This window comes from Heterodontus francisci, chromosome 3 (genome assembly GCF_036365525.1).
Source record: "Heterodontus francisci isolate sHetFra1 chromosome 3, sHetFra1.hap1, whole genome shotgun sequence".
Taxonomy (NCBI): Eukaryota; Metazoa; Chordata; class Chondrichthyes; order Heterodontiformes; family Heterodontidae; genus Heterodontus; species Heterodontus francisci.
In genome coordinates this window covers 67,164,504-67,182,386 of record NC_090373.1, presented here as the reverse complement: position 1 = coordinate 67,182,386, position 17,883 = coordinate 67,164,504, and the positions used below count along the sequence as shown (strand labels likewise).

The window sequence follows — 17,883 nt, the reverse complement described above, 5'->3', positions numbered from 1 at the left end:
AGACATCTTTAATACTTATTGTACATCTTGAGGCCCACTGTGCACATCAGCTAAAGTTCTGGATGTCCTCTTTTTTTTATCGCTTCAGCTGTGTACAACGTGATGACTATAATGGTAAGAAAATGAACATTTGAAACTTTTCAGTATCCTCATCAAATGTTATTTCTGCTTTGCCTGAAGGTATTGACTCCTTGCTGGGTTACAGATTCACAGACAATCTCTAGTACCTTGCCTCAGTGCTATTATTCTTGTCTTTTCCCTGACAATGAGTGTTGACATTTTGTCAACAGGGGACATCACAGCAGAAAATAATTCTGTCCACATACAAGCAGTTGCACAAGGGGTCACTGGATAACAATTAGCAACAGGAACTCTGGCGATTAGTGTTACTGGCAGTGATTCTACAACAGCATTGTCGGCACGTGAAAATGACTCTAGCCCTAACTGTGTGCTGTATTGGGTGACTTGAAACATTCCAAGGCTCACAGCATGATTAAAAGTGTAATTTTAATCTAAACTGCCTAACATAGGGGTTCAGATAGCCACCCCATTTTACATCTTGCCAGATTTTACTTTCCAATGTATTCGGTGAGTATTGAATGTGGCTTGAGACTGCTCTTTAGTAAGATCATGGCTGATCTGATTGTGGCATTAACTCCACTGTCCTGCCTGCTCCTTCAATAACCCTTGACTCACTTGTCAATCAAAAATCTGTTTAATTCAGCCTTGAATATATCCAGTGACCCAGCCTCCATTGCTCTCTGGGGTAGAGAATTCCAAAGATTAACAACCCTCTGAGACAAGAAGCTCCTCATCTTTGTCTTAAATGGGAGACCCCTAACCTGTGCCTCCTTGTTCTGTATTCCCCCATGAGGGGAAACATCGTCTCAGCATCTACCCAGTCAAGCTCTCTCAGGATCTTATATGTTCCAATAAGATCATCTCTCAATCTTCTAAACTGCAATGAGTATAGGCCCAACCTGCTCAACCTTTCCCCATAAAACAAAGGCTGCGGTTGTTGACAACGCGACCACAAGATGGCATAGTGCTGGCACATGTGCAAATGTAGCCTCATCGACTGAAACATTACTGTCTGCAACATATTGGGCAGCTCCCAGTAATAAAAATGGCACTGTTCAATTGGACGCAACAAACGAATTGAACCCAAATCCCTCACCCCTCAATGGCCACGATTGCACACTCCCCCAACGGTACGCTGCTCCCTCTCACTGCTTCTCTTCCCCACTCCCTCCTGCGATCGCTGCCTCAATCGCTGCATTCAGTTTCCCGCTCCCTCCCACGATCACTGCTACTCCTCGCTGCTCCCGACTGCTTGCTGTTCCATCCCGCCCCTCACTTCCTGCTTCGCGCCCGGAGAAGCAGTGGGCGGGGCAGGGGGGTGGGGGGGCGGCGAGCAAGTGAGTGGGGTTCTAGTGATGAGGCGGGAAGCGAGCGGTAGGATGGAGCACGAACAGGCAGGCGTGGGAGAGAATAGCGGCGATTGAGGTGCCGATTGCAGGAGGGAGCGGGGTACGGATGGAGGGGGTGATTGAGGCTATTGAAGGGTGAAGCAATACTCAGATGTCATTACATGGTGACGTTGACGGACGCATGCGGAGACCCATACTGGCAAGCAGGCAGATGCACTGGTAACTTTGGCAATCGCTCTGCGCATGCTCTGTATTGTCAGGAAATATTCTGTAAGACATCCCCTTCATCCCAGGAATCAGCCTAGTGAATCTTCTCTGAATGGTTTCCAATTAAAGTATGTCTCTCCTTAAATAAGGTGACCAAAATTGTATGCAGTACTGTATGTGCAGTCTCACCAATGCCCTGTACAGTTGCAGCAAGACTTCCCTACTTTCGTACTCCATCCTCTGTGCAATAAATGCCAACATTCCATTTGCCTTCCTAATTATTTGCTGCACCTGCATGATGATTTTTTGTGATTCATGTACAAAGGCACCCAGGTCCCTCTGTACCGCAGCATTCTGCAGGCTTTCTCTATTTAAATACTCTGCTTTTCTATTCTTCCTGCCAAAGTGGACAACCTCACATTTTCCCATATTATATTCCATCTGCCAAATTTTTGCCCACTCACTTAACCTATCTACATCCTTTTGCAGGCTCTTTGTATCCTCCTCACAGCTTATTTTCCTACCTATCTTTGTATCATCAGCAAATTTGCCTACAATACAGTTGGTCCCTTCATCCAAGTCATTAGTATGCTGAAAATGACTCATTTATCCCGACTCTTTGTTTCCTGTTAGTTAGCCAGTCCTCTGTCCATGCTAATATATCACCCCCAACACCATACCTTGTGTAATGACCTTTTCTGTAGCACCTTATCAAATGCCTTTTGGAAATATGAATACACTACATCTTCTGGTTTCCCTTTATCCACCCTGCTTGTTACATCCTCAAAGAACGCTAATAAATGTGTCGAGCACAATTTCCAATTTGTCAAACATGATTTCCCTTTCATAAAACCATGTTGACTCTGCCTGATTGTATTGTGACTTTCTGGATGTCCTGCTATTACCTTTCTAATAATGGATTCTAGCATTTTCCCAAAAACAGACATTAGGCTAACTGGCCTATAGTTTTCTTGCTTTCTGTCTCCCTCCATTCTTGAACAGAGGTGTTACATTTGTGGTTTCCCAATTTGCAGGGACCTATCCAAGTTCTAGGGAATTTTGGAAGATTACCACCAATGCATCTACTATCACTGCAGCCTGTTCCTCAGATGCAGGCCATCAGGTCCAAGGGACTTGTCAGCCTTTAGTCCCATTAGTATTCCCATTACTTTTTCTCGAGTGATAGTGATTGTTTTAAATTCCTCCCTCCCTTTTGCCTCCTGATTTTCTACTATTCTTGGGATGCTTTTTGTGTCTTCTACTGTGAAGACAGATACAAAATACTTGTTCAAAGCCTCTGCCATATCCTCGTTCCCCATTATTAATTCCCCAGTCTCACCCTCTAGGGGACCAGTGCTCACATTAGCTACCCTTTTCCTTTTTATATATCTTTAGAAGCTTTTACAGTTTGTTTTTATATTTCTTGCTAATTTTCTCTCATACTCCAATTTCTCCTTTTTGTTTAGTCATCCTGTGCTGGTTTCTTAAATTCTCCCAATCCTCTGGTCAACCACTAATCTTCGCAGCATTGTACGTCTTTTCTCTCCATTTGATACAACCCTTAACTTCCTTCCTTAGCTACAGATGGTGTATCCTTCTGGTAGAGTCTTTCTTCTTTAGTGGAATACATCTTTGTTGAGAGTTATGAAATGTCTCCTTTAAATGTCAGCGCAAGTGCTTATCTTTTAACCTATTTTCCCAGTCCACTTGAACCAACTCTGTCCTCATACCCTTGTTATTACCTTTATTTAAGTTTAAGACACTAGTTATGGACCCACATTTCTCTCCCTCAAACCAAATGTGAAATTATCATAAAATAAAAGCAAAATACTGCAGATGCTGGAAATCTGAAATAAAAAAAATGCTGGAAATACTCAGCATCTGTGGAAAGAGAAGCAGAGGTAACGTTTCAGGTCAGTGACCCTTCATCAGAACTGGCAAATGTTAGAAATGTAATGGGTATTAAGCAAATAAAGTGGGGGTGGGGCAAGAGATGACAAAAGGCAAGGTGTTATTGGGACAGAGGGTCACAAAGAATAACTGACCAGAAGGTCATGGTGCAAAAGCAAACGGTATGTTAATGGTGTGCTGAAAGACAAAGCTTTAGTGCAGAGAGGGTGTTAATTGACAGAAAAACGAACAGCCCTGGCCCAAAGCACAAACATGAAAAAAAAACAGTGGGTTGGCACATGGTAAAAAAAAACTGAATGATGAAACAAATTAAAATAAAATAAGCAAATCAAAAAAAAAAATAATAAAAAAAGAAAATAAAAGGGGGGCCCGTCATGCTCTGAAATTGTTGAACTCAATGTTCAGTCTGGCAGGCTGTAGTGTGCCTAATCGGTAAATGAGATGTTGTTCCTCAAGCTTGCATTGATGTTCACTGGAACACTGCAGCAATCCCAGGACAGATATGTGAGGGGGGGGTGGGGGGGGCGCGGGTGTTGAAATGGCAAGCAAAAGTAAGCTTGGAGCCATGCTTTCAGACTGAGTGGAGGTGTTCCACTAAGCGGTCAGCCAATCTGCGTTTGGTCTCCTTAGTGTAGAGGAGACCACATTGTGAGCAGCGAATACAGGAGATTAAATTGAAAGTAGTACAAATAGATCGCTGCTTCATCTGAAAGGAGTGTTTGGGGCCATGGATAGTGAGGAGAGAGGAGGTAAATAGGCAGGTGTTACACCTCCTGCGATTGCAGAGGAAGGTGCCGTGGGAAGGGAACGATGTTGTGGGGAAAATGGAGGAGTGGACCAGGGTGTCATGGAGGGAATGATCCCTTTGGAATGCTGAGGGGAGGGGAAGATGCGTTTGGTAGTGGCATCACGTTGGACATGGCGGAGGATGATCCTTTGGATGTGGAGGCTGGTAGGGTGGAAAGTGAGGAGAAGGGGAACCCTGTCACGGTTCTGGGAGGGAGGGGAAGGGGTGAGGGTAGAGATGCGGGAAATGGGCCGGACACGGTTGAGGGCCCTGTCAACCATAGTGGGGAAGAATCCTCGGTTGAGGAAAAAGGAAGACATATCAGAAGCGCTGTCGTGGAAGATAGCATCATCAGAGCAGATGCGTCGGAGACGGAGAAACTGGGAGAATGGAATGGGGTCCTTACAGGAGGCAGTGTGTGAAGAAGTGTAGTCGAGGTAGCTGTGAGAGGCGGTGGGCTTATTATGAATATTAGTGGACAGCCTATCCCCGGAAATGGAGACAGCAAAGTCGAGGAAGGGAAGTTTCGGAGATGGACCATTCTTCTAATTTTCACCCTTCTCTCACCTTTACATGGTCCATCTCTGGCACTGTGCCTCTTTTTCAATGCTGAAGAACCATATTAATCCACTGCTGGGTTACCACAAGGTTTGATTTCTCAAATGCCCTTGTAACTCCTCTATTTTCTGCAAATTAATAACACATTCAAAATTCCATATCAAAATACAGCCCCATGCTTCCATTCCTCCTGTCCATGCTGAGCTCCATTGACTCCCCATGCTCCAATAAATTGATTTTTAAATCTTTCAAATCAATTGCTGCCACTGCCTAGCTGTCTCTGATGGGACAGCTTAGCTTTCTATGGAAGGACAAGCTATAGGGGCTGTCTGGCTGCCCTCATCTTTGTTGATCTATAACCTGATGTGTATACCTTGGTCCTCACCTTTTTTTTTCCATCGCTGTTGGCAGCTTGTCTTTCAGCTATTGCACTCCTGTATTCTCAAACTCGTCTTCCAAATCCCATATCCCCCCCCCCCCCCTCAACCTTTCCAGTCCCCTCCCTTCATTCAAATGCCTTCAAGAAAACCACCTCTTCAGCTGTGCTTCCAACTCCTACAGTCTTATCCTGTTTTTGCCTCCTGCTCAACGACCATTTAACATGAGGTGTGTTCCTCAGAGAAGTAGTTTTTCTCCACATGAGCACCATAGAGATGTATGTTATTGCAAATTAATTGATCTGGAAACCGAAATCTGTATGCATTTCCTTTGCTCTGATAGTAAGGATTATTCAGAAGATTCGAGTGTGAGGAAAGATAATACTACTGACTCCACAACTGGACCTGCAAACAAATAGTTCTCTGACATCCAGCCATTGAACATCATCTCTTCGATTTCATCAGTGCATGAAGAGGGATCAGTGTTCAGCTATCATTTATCAGTGTAAATAACATGGTTCAACAAAACCCGACAAGTGCAAATTGCTGTGTTTGCAAAAGTCAGTGGCAGAAGATGCAGCTTTTGACTTTGCTTTCCTGCCTGATAGCGCTTTCTGTGGATATAGTTCAATCAGTCATGAGCTGAAACACAGAAGGCTGAATTTTGTTCTGCCCTTGGAGATGGGCACGGAGGCAGGGGATGCTGTTCCTGACGTCGCCCAGGTCCCCTGCCATTTTGCACAGGCCACCCCAGATCAATTGAGGCCTTTAAGTGGCCAAGTAATGGATTGGGAAATTTGCAAATTACACAAAAATTGGCTGTGTAGTTGATAGTGAAGATGATAGCCATAGGCGCCAGAATTATATCAATGGTTTGGTTGAGTGGGCGGAAAAGTGGCAAATGGAATTCAATCCGGAGAAGTGCAAGGTAATGCATTTGGGGAGGGCAAATAAAGCAAGGAAATACACAATAAACGGGAGGATATTGAGAGGGGTAGAAGAAGTGAGAGAACTTGGAGTGCATGCCCACAGTCCCTGAAGGTGTCAGGACAGGTAGATAGAGTGATGAAGAAGGAATATGGAATGCTTTTCCTTATTGGCTGAGGTATAGAATACAAAAGCAGGGATGTAATGCTGGAACTGTGTAGGTTAGGCTACAGCTGGAGTATTGCGTACCATTCTGGTCACCACATTACAGGAAGGACATAATTGCTCTGGAGAGAGGACAGAGATTTACAAGTATGTTGCCAGGGCTGGAAAATTGCAGCTTTGAGGAAAGATTGGATAGGCTAGGTTTTATTTCCTTAGAACAGAGGAGGCTGAGGGGTGACTTAATAGAGGTGTACAAAATTATGAGGAGCCTAGCTAGAGTAGACAGGAAGGACCTGGTTCCCTAGCTGAGATATCATTTACCAGGGGGTAAAGCGTGGCTACCCAACTCGAACCCGATGAGACCTGATGTCGTGTCGGGTTCGGGTCGGGTCTCTCTTCCAGGTCCAGCATTGGGGCTCGGGTCAGGTCTGACTGGACGTGGACAGTGCTGCCTTGCTGCAGGAAGTAATTTTCAAATGAACATACAGGACGTCAAGGCAGGAAACGTGCAGTCCAGACTCTGCACTCTGCAGTAAAGCCTGGCTACCCGACCAAACCCGACTACATTTGTCGGGTTCGGATTGGGTTGGGCATTTAAAAAAATTAAAGGACTTGGGCCTGGGTCGGGTTCAAGTTGGCTGTTGTCGGGTCAGGCCTGGGTCGGATTTTAATTTTATACCTGAGCCAGGCTTTACCAGGGGGCACAGATTTAAGGTGGTTGGTAGAAGGATTAGAGGGGACTTGAGGAAAAACATTTTCACCCAGAGGGTGGGGGGGTGTCTGGAATTCACTGCCTGGATTGGTGGTGGAGGCAGAAGCCCTAAACTCATTTAAAAGGTACCTGGACATGCACCTGAATTGCTGTAATCTGCAGGTGCTGGAACGTGGGATTAGATAGGGTGGCTAATTTTTTCAGCCGGTGCAGACACGATGAGCTGAATGGCCTTTTTCTGTGCTGTAACTTCTCTATGGTTCTAAGAGCATTTGTTTCCAGATGTTGATTGCTCATCCAATGGAATGAGGAGAAACTGATTTGGAAAAGGGGATTCCGGCATTCCTCAAATGCACCTTCCAGTGAATTGATATTTTCCATGGAAGTTTCTTCAGGTTAGCCTCCTGAACACTAGAGCAGCATGTGGGAGGGAAGAATGAAATGTAATAGAATGGCGGTGAAGCTGTGTTATTATTTCAGCAACAACCTTGCTGTGCTACTGCACTGAAATTACTTTTGTACAGGATGGGCAAAATCCAGCATATAGTCTGCACACCAGGATAGAAGCAGCTTGCTTAAAATTATCCTGCTCTGAATTGTAGGTTGGTTAAAACATCCAAGATATATTACCATGTCTGATTATTCTTTTTATACTTGATGTATCTTTACAAACTGCATTCATTGCATTTTTCTTACCTTCCACGGGCCTGTAATTTTTTTCCACCTTTAAATCCTGGCTCCTCTGTGAGGGTGAGCAAGTGACCTTTTCCCAAATGCTGCCAGTGCTTTTCTGCAACTGAAATTTGGGAAGTGTGAAAGATTAGCCCAGCTTTACTTGTCTTCCAATTTTTGACAATGTTCTCGTTGGGAAATGCTTTCTGTGTGTTTTTTGCCCTGCCATTGACAACATCGCTGAGATGACACCTCATTATTTGTTGAGAATATAATGGAAGTCAGGAGGGGGAAAAGCTGTTTGGCTTATTGATACATGAATATTTCCTCTTGGTATTGAACTGTATTTTGAATAATCTCAACATTTTTGCCTTTATTACTTTCATTGGTAACTATTGTAAACACCAAACACCGTGGGGTGGGGGAGAAGCTTTCATGTCATTTGGTTCCAAATTTGTTTTTTGTTCATTTTCATTTAAGTCTTCTGGTGCTACTTTCTTCGCTTTTGTTAAGTCAAAATATCAATTCCAAATTCTTGTTGCCACTGTACCCTCAATACCACTGTGGCTGAAATTAGTTAATTCATCACCAAGTTTAAGGATCAAAATTGAAACCTTTTGCTTTCTACAACTCAGTCCACTTCATGCTGTACAATTTTGTGCTTTATCCCCTCCTGAACCACCTGGAAAGCTCAATATTTACATTTTCAAAGTACTTTTAGTGTAAATGTTTAACAGAAGGAGTACCGTCGGACATTTTTGAGATTGAAGCTACTTCAAATTGAATCACTAGAAATGATTTATATTGGAAAATTCTGTCAAGCCATAGGAGAGTAAAGGTTTGTAAAATTTCTTGTAAATGCAAATAAAGTACACTGGTAACCTGCTCACAGTGTCAGGCCCACTCATTTATTGTGTCCTGTGACTAATACTCCCAATATTTAGCTATGCAGGCATTACTCTATGGCAACATAACGTCAAAAAACAGTGTTGTCATTAGTCAATATGTTTAGAGCTGGATCAACTAGCACTAATAATGGATTGAAAACGAACAAATCTGGAATAATTTGACTTGACCTTGATCTCCAGTATAATCAGATGCTCCATATACTTAGCACAGCAACTGTTGCAACTCGTTTTATTAGGTCATAAGTTTTTAAATTGCAACCCAAAGGTACCCAAGTGAGTCCGTGAAGGAATTTTTCTTCTAGGGCTTGGCATGCTGCAAGTATATTGCCTTGTGAATTTTGTATTTTATAATCTTTTTTCTGTATTTTCCTGGATTGGTTGACTCACTAGCACCTGGCTTTATACTAATAAAAGCATTTTAGATTCTGCAGTTACAGCATTACATTTCTTTTGGGCAACTGACTATGTTTCGGAAGTTAAGATGGAATTCCCTGGTAATGTGACAATGCGTCCAGGTGTTTCCCTCACACAGAGAAGTTTGCAAATCAGTGCATGAAGGGTTAATGTAATCTGATCTTGTGTTTCCCCCATTTGTTTTGCAGATTTCTTTCCTGACACCTTTTTTAATTCATTCATAGGATGTGGGCATCGCTGGCCAGGCCAGCATTTATTGCCCATCCCTAATTGCCCTTGAGTGGGTGGTGGTGAGCTGCCTTCTTGAACCGCTGCAGTCCATGTGGGGTAGATACACCCACAGTGCTGTTAGGAATGGAGTTCCAGAATTTTGACCCAGTGCCAGTGAAGGAACGGCGATATAGTTCCAAGTCAGGATGGTGTGTGACTTGGAGGGGAACTTGCAGGTGGTGGTGTTCCCATGCATTTGTTGCCCTTGTCCTTCTAGTTGGTAGAGGTCACAGGTTTCCAAGGTGCTGCCTAAGGAGCCTTGGTACATTGCTGCAGTGCATCTTGTAGATGGTACACACTGCTGCCACTGTGCGTCGGTGGTGGAGGGAATGAATGGCACCTCATCTACAAACAATCAAGCGGGCTGCTTTGTCCTGGATGGTGTCTTGAGTGTTGCCCATCCAGGCAAGTGGAGAGTATTCCATCACACTCCTGACGTGTGCCTTGTAGATGGTGGACAGGCTTTGGGGAGTCAGGAGGTGAGTTACTCGCCGCAGGATTCCTAGCCTCTGACCTGCTCGTGTAGCCATAGTATTTATATGGCTACTCCAGTCCAGTTTCTGGTCAATGGTAACCCCTAGAATGTTCATAATGGGGGATTCAGCGCTGGTAATGCCATTGAATGTCATGGGGAGATGGTTAGATTCTCTCTTGTTGGAGATGGTCATTGCCTGGCACTTGTGTGGCGCGCATGTTACTTGCCACTTATCAGCCCAAGCCTGGATATTGTCCAAGTCTTGTTGTATTTCCACATGGACTGCTTCAGTATCTGAGGAGTCACGAATGGTGCTGAACATTGTGCAATCATCAGCCCACATTCATTAGGACTGGCCCTTGCCTTTATTTTGGCACACTGATCAATGTGTATTGGAAGCCCTGACAGTGTACATTGCAGTTCTTCAAATATGGCCATTCATTATTCACAGCCCAATGCATAAACCATCGCACAATATTACTTCATATAAGCCCATGGTTTCATTGGCATAATGGACAAATTTTGGCTGCTGCTGTCTCCATTAATGACTTAATTTTGAGCTTATATAATTAATCATTAAGTCCCCTTCTCCACCACCACCACCCCTATTAAGTTGTAAATGGAAAACACAGTACATAACATGTTGATGGAGTATGTGCAACTCTCGTACTCATTGCGTAAGTAACCTCTGGGAAAACTTGAATGTCTGCCATAAATATGTTAAGCGAAACACCAGCTGTTAAAGCTATATTTTATCAACTGTTGGACTCTTATCTGTGGATTACGGATACTGTCCATTTATAAGTCAGTCTGTTGTGGTTTCAAGTCCTTGAGTACAGACTGTTCTCTTCAGCTATCAAAATATTCACCTCTTTGTTGTAGTTCTCCACACTTTGTAATACTAAACACAAAATGGCAGAAATGCAAAACCCAGGTTTCACAGCTTTATGTGATGATGCCTTGTACATTATTAACTCCATTTACTACAAAATGGAATGAGTTGGAAGGATGTAACTTATAACACTTACTCTCTAAATGTGAACTTCAGGAATGCAGACTGATCTGATTTCTTTTGAAAATTTCATTGCACTGAGCTACCATGTCAGTGTTTTATATTTTGGAATGAATAATATAGGCAAGAGGCACACCAAGGTCCAACAGGGAAACTGTTAAGAGATGGCAAGATAAAAGTAGCAAATGGCGGCGCAGTGGTTAGCACCGCAGCCTCACAGCTCCAGCAACCCAGGTTCAGTTCTGGGTACTGCCTGTGCAGAGTTTGCAAGTTCTCTCTGTGACCGCGTGGATTTCTGCTGGGTGCTCCAGTTTCCTCCCACAGCCAAAGACTTGCAGGTTGATAGGTAAATTGGCTATTGTAAATTGCCCCTAGTGTAGGTCGGTGGTAGGAGAATGGTGGGGATGTGGTAGAGAATATGGGACTAATGTAGGATTAGTATAAATGGGTGGTTGCTGGTCGGCACAGACTCGTTGGGCCGAAGGGCCTGTTTCAGTGCTGTATCTCTAAATAAAAATAAATAAATAAATAAAGTGAATGCTGTCGGGGTGCTCGGTCAATAATTTTTGTAAAACTAAGTAATCTTTTAGTTGAAGAAGTTTAGTAGAGAAGGAGTTCATTATGTTTAAAATTGAGCTGATTCTTTGAGAAGCTAGTAGTGGACTATGCTAGAGTATGCAGGGACTGAAAAATAGTACCCATGTTGATTATAAAAACAAAGTACTGCAAGTCCACATCAGCAATTGAAAAGAGAAACCCTTTGTCAGAACTGGGAACTAAGAGATAAGCAAGTTTCATTATAGTACTAATAAAATTAAAGATAGAAGGGGATGGGCAGGAAAAACAAGAACCAGCCAATCACTGGGTTTCTTTTGAAAGATTAGAGTGATGCACTGAAAAAGCATTAAAACAACAAACGTATGAAGATAGCTAAGTATGTTACTGGAAAAGCATGAGAAAAATGCGCTGTCTAAATTGGATGGGATGAAGTTGTAAGGTGATTGGGGAAAATGGACATGGAAATGAGGGAGAGCATTAAAATCTACATTTATTGAAATTAGTGGTCAGGCAAGTTCTGCGGAGAGCTTTGCCAAGATTTTCTGCTTTGGGCGCAGTTGATGATCCAGGTGCAACTTGCACTGAAAATTGTACTAGCTTTGAAAAAGAACTTTTTGCTCAAGGTTCCGCTCAAGCTCATTTGTTTGTTGCCAAACATAAAATCACCCATAAACTATTGCAATTGAGTATCATAGAATGTAATTTTAAATAAAACATTGATATATTTGAGAGTGGTAACCTGGTGCAGTTTTATTCAGATAGCTGAAAATTGATTTATTGCAAAAAAAAAAAAGAGCATTTCTAATCAGTGGCTAGTTCACCACCCGTGAATAGCTTGATTTTAAACAACTGAAAGTCACTTTAAAAAACAATACAGAACCATTTACTGGTTACAGTGGCATATAGTAGTCAGTTCCTCAAATTAAATAATACTTAATAGGTGCCCGTTAGTGTTTTTGCATCCAAAAAAACTTAATTTTACAAGCCTCTTTGGAGGCCCACAAACAGGTGCAATTGACAGAAGCTTACCAATGGTGATTAATTTGATCGAGAGGCGTGGCCGATTTTGTGGGCAGGGCCATCTTTAAGTACATGGTTTTTTAAAACTTGCTCAAAAGATTGTGGAAACTCGATTTGCACTGGACTTAATTTGGGTTTGAATTTCCAGGATCTTTTAAACTGTTATTGCTGATTTTTTTTTTGGGGGGGGGTGGGGGGAGGGGCAAATTGTATTGGAAATACCAGCGCAGCTGCATGAAAACTCTAGACTCTTGTCTTATGAAGAATCTGATCTTGGGAATAGAAGAGATAATGATAAAGGAGCATTTAATAAGAGTAAAAATAGCATGACTGAATTTTTTTTACATTAATGTAAGAAACAAAGTAATGTACCTGAGGGGTGAATGGAATTACAAGGTAAATAGTGTTGGCTTATTAACCACAGCTGAGATGAGAAGATCAATATTAATTTCATATAGCTGGGTTAAAATGTTTAGAATGGATAGCTGGAACTCCAGAGATAAGATTGAGGAAGGAATAGTTTTACCAAATAAGAGACTCCTTGAAACTTATTGAAAGGTTTAGATCCATTGTGGTTTGAGAGAAAATCTGACAGCATATCTTTCCATTACCTTTTCTCTCATGTACTCGTTTAGTTTCCGTTCGAAAACATCTCAACTATTTGTCTCAGCCACTTTCTGTGATAGTGAGTTCCAAATCCGAAACAATCTGGGTAAATAATTTTTTAAAATATTCCTGCTAAAGTGCATCACCTCACGTTTAATTATGTTAATGTTTATTTGCCACCTAACTGCCCAGTCTGTAAGTTTTCTAATCTCAACTTGTTTTATGTTGCATTCTTCATCAGTGTTAGCTACCAGTTTGGTATCATCTGAAAATTTTAATGTTAGTTACTTGTTCCTAAGTCCAAATCATTAAAGTGTGAATAACAGTGGTCCCAACACTGATCCTTGTGGAACTTCCTACCTTCCTCCAATCTGGATAACCACCTTTTATTACCAGATAAAGGAAGGCTTGGGGCAACAAAGGTTAGTGGTGATTGATGGCACAGGACATCACATTTTGTAATACTCAACCATACAAATCAGAAAGGTGCCAGAGTGTGATCATTATGCTGAGTTTGTGGATTTCAGCTGCACTGCTGACAGGGACATTACAAGTAACCTTGTCGATGCTGAGCTATGAAGGAAATCAATCATCCAATGGTTGAATTCTTGCTTGCTACCCCATCACCCCTATTTAAAACTGTAATATGTAGAGTGGGGACAGGATTGGGCTAGACTGGATTTATAATTTGCCAACCCTCATCGAACTGAAAGCTAATAAAATTCATCCGGTGAAGTTCGGAAAACTTGCATTTCTTGACTCTTTTAATTGGCAGTCTAAAGCGATCACCAGTGCTGCTTATTTGCCCCTGATCTTCAGTTCTTTGTGCTGGCTGTGTGGGCCACATAATAATGACTTCTGTCACTGCCATTTGGCAGCCTTTAATTATTATTGGCTCAGGCACCACTGCTTAGAGTCCAGAGTTCTTTGGTCAACAGGAAGACGCATTTTGAAAGTAAATGAAAGAGCAACACACTGTCATCAGTTTGATATCCTGCAGTATGCTATACTTTTATAAGGTGACTTCAAAAGTATGTGCGCACTCAGCAAAGAAAAATGCTGGGCACAAAAACTCTCAGCAGCAAATGAATGTGACAGTTTAATTCACATATCTGAAACTAAAGCAAGTGATTTACACTATACTGTTTTTAAAATCCAGGAGATATTCATTTTACTTAATTCCACAATTCTGTTCACACCTGTGAATAATATTGAGAACATGACTGAATGAAAGTACAAAACAGGCCATATGGCAAAGCAATCTGTTATTTTCAAGTGCACACATTTATGCATGTTTCACTCAATTTGGAATATATCCTTAGGATGGAATTTTTAAACTACATAATGCCCATAAACATAGTGTGATTTCTGTGCATATTGAGCTATTGTTCATGTTAGACTGAAGTAATTAAAGAATTATCCTTTAGGATATGCCTGTAGTTAGCCCCATTGAGCAGCCAGCTTTTCTGAAGGCCTCTCAGTTTGATCTGTGTAGGGTGCCATTTCTTTTGGAACTCTTTCCACTTCAAAAGTTAAACAGTACGTTTAAAATCTATATTTAAAAAAAAAAATTACCCAATGTTACTTGGTAGTTATGAGTTGCAGGAAAATAACATTTCCTAATGGAAGTGTTCATAAGTCACAAAAGATCTGCGCATTTTACACAATTGCAGAGTGCTGTTGATAATTCACTCAGCTCGGGTTTAACTGAGTAACATCGATCATTGTTTTTTTTTACAGATTTCAGCCAGTGAATTAAATAGAATTTAGCTGCCTTTGGAAGTCCTTCACTGATGAGTAAAAAGGTAAAAATCCATTTTGTAGGTTGTCTGTGGTTTGTACAGATGGTTTTTTACTTCATTTTTCAGTGTGATAGCTGTTTTTATTTGTAATTAACCTTTACTCATGTATGAAATGAAGGTTCACGAATCTCGGGGCCTGGGACTTACATTTGTAACTGTGCAAAATTGCACAGCTATCTGAACTTCATTAATTTGAAACTATCCACAGGCTTCACTGGATTCCAGAAACAGCCTATTTCCGTTTGAGGGTGTTGCTAATTTTATAGTTTCATACACAAATTGAGAGTTCATTTTAGTAGATAATACAATAAATTAGGGCATGTTTCAATGCTAAGTCTATTTATTTAGAGTTTACGGTCACTGCCAAGAAGTTATATTATTCTAAAGTAATTTTATAATGTTTTTTCTTTTTAATCAAAGCTAGGTTTTATGTACGAGTGAAAATAAAACTCTAGTATTCTAGAGAATGACAATAATGTAGAATAATATAAATTAGTAACATATAAAAGTGTTATTCTACAGTGTTGTTGCGAGTAATACTAATATTGTAGAGAGGAGTAACCCTGATATTGTAGTGAGTAGACAGTAATGCTAATATCCCAGTGAGCAGAGTGTAACAGTAATATTATAGAGTTAACTGATATGGTGGAAAGTGGCAGTGTAATAATTTGGAGAGTAATACCAACATAATATTGAGCAATATTGTATGTTAATGGTTGCATGATTAATACAGACCTGTGCTGGGTTCTGTTATGTCACTTGGTTACTGGAGACCAACCAGATCCCAGAATGGGACCATGCTAACTACATACCACAACAAACCAATTAAAAGTCCACAAAAACATACAAAGCAGCCAAGTTGGACTTTGCGTCTTCAAGTTATTTCTTGATGCAAAACAACTAATTAAAGGAAGGGATTTGCTGACGAAAATAGTGGAGGAGTAAGTACATAGTAAATCTAATTGAATTGCCTACGAGCTTAATTTCCAAGTGCATAATTGAGAGGAGCAAACAGAAAGTGGTGCTGGATAGCAATTTATTCAGAAGATGTGCAAATATACAGCAAATCAAATCATGACACTACTGTGAAATGATGAGAACGAGTTGCATAAATTAAGGTATCAGTGAAATGGAAAAAGTAATGTGCTTATCGGCACAAGCTAAGACAGCAGGAGAAAAAAAAATGAAGAACCAGTAAACTGGTGTAAAGCAAGGACTGCACGACTGAAGTTACCACTAGTAACAATAAGAGAGAGGCCAGTCTATATAAATCTATGAGCAGTGCCTTGGGAGATTGGCAATAGCAGTTGTAAATGTCTAAAGACAACGCAAACAGCAAATCCACATGTTCAATCAAAATGACCCTCATTTTTCATCAATTGTAGGAACAGAAATTAATTAGAGGGAATTTAAGCTTTGCTAGGAATTGGAAAGAATTTTAGCTTTGGCAAACATTAATTATCCAGTGAGCAGGCTATAACTGTGATGCAGTTAATAAATACATAGTGTAATAGACCATGTAAGACTCCAAGCGTCTCAAATGGATTTAGTACGGCAGTTGATTGTTGTGCAACAGGTGTGTTCGGTGCTAAAATTGTTTCTCAATTATTTCGCCTTTATTAAACTATAATGTAGAATTCTCAGTAAACGATCCTTACTCCGAAACACGCGTTCTGCCACTTGCCAAATCTGTTAGTCATTGTTTTTATTTTAGTTTGTAATTTTTTTTTACATTGTACAAGCAACTGCTGCTGTTGCAAACAAAAGCTGAGCTTCTTCGCCAACTGGTTAAGAGCCAGCTACTAAACATGACATGCAACATGACAAGTGATAGAAAGTGGTACACCCTTTTTTTAAGATTGTGCAAAAATATGCAATTAGGTTGAAGACATTGGGCAGAATTTTCTTTAGCCCGTGGAGGTGGGCACAGAGTAGCATTAATATCCTAGTGAGCAGAATGTAACAGTAATATTATAGAGTTAGCTAATATGGTGGAATGTGGCACTGTAATAATTTGGAGAGTAAGGGCTTAATTGTACAAGCCCCTCGACGTATGGGTTGCGGCGGAGGGCCCCGTCGAATTCTGCGGGGAGAGACCTGCCTCGACCCACTATGTTGAGAAGGGCCCGCTGCACATTACTGGCGGCAGCGGGACCTTGGTGACATTCAAGGGCAATCCAGGGCCCCCTATGGCGATTGCTGCTTACCTGGGAACAAGCCCCCCCCCCCCCCCCCTTCCCCGGCCTCTGGGACCTGCCTGAGTGGCCCGGGCATTCCTGACCCCACTCACCTGTCCCGAGGTCTCCAATGCCCTTGGAACTGCAGGGCCACTGCTTCCAGTAGGGCACTGGCCTTCCGGTTGGCCGGCAGCTCTCAGCGGTTGGAGCTCGTCCCCTAAAGGGCCAGGCAGTTAATTGGCTGCCTGCCATGGAACGGCTTCGGGGGTCGGATGGAGGGCCAAGGTGGGGTCTCTTTCTCCCCCCCAGCCTTCTGGCCTGCTGCCGGGACCCCCATCGCCACAATACAATGCAGCCCATTTAGTTTGGCAGAAATAACTGATATACAAAAAGGACAAAGCACAGCTCATAAAGGTGCCGAACGTGCAACAATTTGAAATATGTTTCTAGTTAGGTATCTGGAAGACAAATAAAAATAATGTTTTTTTCACATGCCTGTGTATGTTCAAGGTGAGGGATGTCAGCATACATCAACAACTTATATTTGTTTAGCATCTTAAACGTAATAAAACATTCCAAGCGCTTCACAGGAGCATTATGAAACAAAGTATGACACTGAGCTACAAAAGGAAATATTAGGTCATATGGCCAGAAGCTTGGTAAAGAGGTCGGTTTTAAGAAGTGTCTTAAAGGCGAAAAGCAAGATAGAGAGGTGTAAGGAGTGTATTTCAGAGCTTGGGGCTGAGGTGCGGCCACCAATGGTGGAGCAATTAAAATCATGGATGCACAGTGGTTAGCACGGCAACTCACAGCTCCAGGGACCCGGGTTCGCTTCTGGGTACTGCCTGTGCGGAGTTTGCAAGTTCTCCCTGTGACCGTGTGGGTTTCCACTGGG

The 17,883-nt window shown here is 41.9% G+C and overlaps 1 protein-coding gene across 7 annotated transcripts in view; it reads left to right on the top strand.

Moving 5' to 3' along the window:
- Positions 1–17,883, top strand: part of LOC137356928 (CYFIP-related Rac1 interactor A) — a 265,894-nt gene that overhangs the window by 139,821 nt on the left and 108,190 nt on the right. For 5 of the 7 annotated variants that reach the window (XM_068022838.1, XM_068022813.1, XM_068022822.1 and 2 more), the window contains one exon: positions 14,750–14,814. The exons of 1 other annotated variant lie outside the window; for it this stretch is intronic. The gene's annotated coding sequence lies outside the window, so the exon portion shown is untranslated. Of the gene's footprint in view, positions 1–14,749; positions 14,815–15,688; positions 15,753–17,883 lie in introns of those variants that run through there. One more of the 7 variants, XM_068022830.1, reaches the window with a different exon arrangement.